The sequence below is a fragment of the Diaphorina citri genome, unplaced genomic scaffold, assembly GCF_000475195.1.
Source record: "Diaphorina citri unplaced genomic scaffold, Diaci psyllid genome assembly version 1.1 scaffold48338, whole genome shotgun sequence".
NCBI classification, from domain to species: Eukaryota; Metazoa; Arthropoda; class Insecta; order Hemiptera; family Psyllidae; genus Diaphorina; species Diaphorina citri.
The window spans coordinates 1-498 of NW_007425655.1; the positions used below are offsets into that span (position 1 = coordinate 1).

Below are 498 nucleotides of genomic sequence, written 5' to 3' on the forward strand. Positions count from 1 at the left end.
GCCAGTGCCTTTGGTAACCTTGAGAACATTGAATCGGACAGTTTTACTCAAAGGTCTGCATTCTCCTACTGTGACAACGTCTCCAATCTCAACATCTCTGAAAACACAGACAATACATACACCAATTAGAATTTTTAAAACAAAGAAAATTCTCCCCACACGCAGAGAAAAACCCCCACCTTTCTGATATAGATCCTAGCTAATATTTCATTTTCTTCCCTCCCTGATGTTCTTTTTACCTAAATTGGAACTATGGCGTATTTATTGCCCATCTAAGGGACACACTATGAGATGAGCATCAGCATGCTATGGCACAGACAAGTAGTCTAATGTAACTTTTATATAAGTATCAGTCTAACATTTATTTATCTGTTTTTTACATTCACCCATGATTTTGCACTTACAAGGCAGGTGTACTACTACCTTGGTTGAAAAATATTACTCACCTGAAAGCAGGTGACAAGTGAACAGACATGTTTCGATGCCGCTTCTCAAACC

General features: G+C 38.4%; 1 long non-coding RNA gene across 1 annotated transcript; it reads right to left on the reverse strand.

The window, feature by feature from the left end:
* Positions 1-6: 6 nt before the first annotated feature.
* LOC113473606 lies at positions 7-498 on the reverse strand. The gene is made up of 2 exons (XR_003395540.1): positions 447-498; positions 7-97 (listed from the first exon to the last, which is right to left on the reverse strand). It is a non-coding gene; the product is annotated as an uncharacterized LOC113473606 (long non-coding RNA).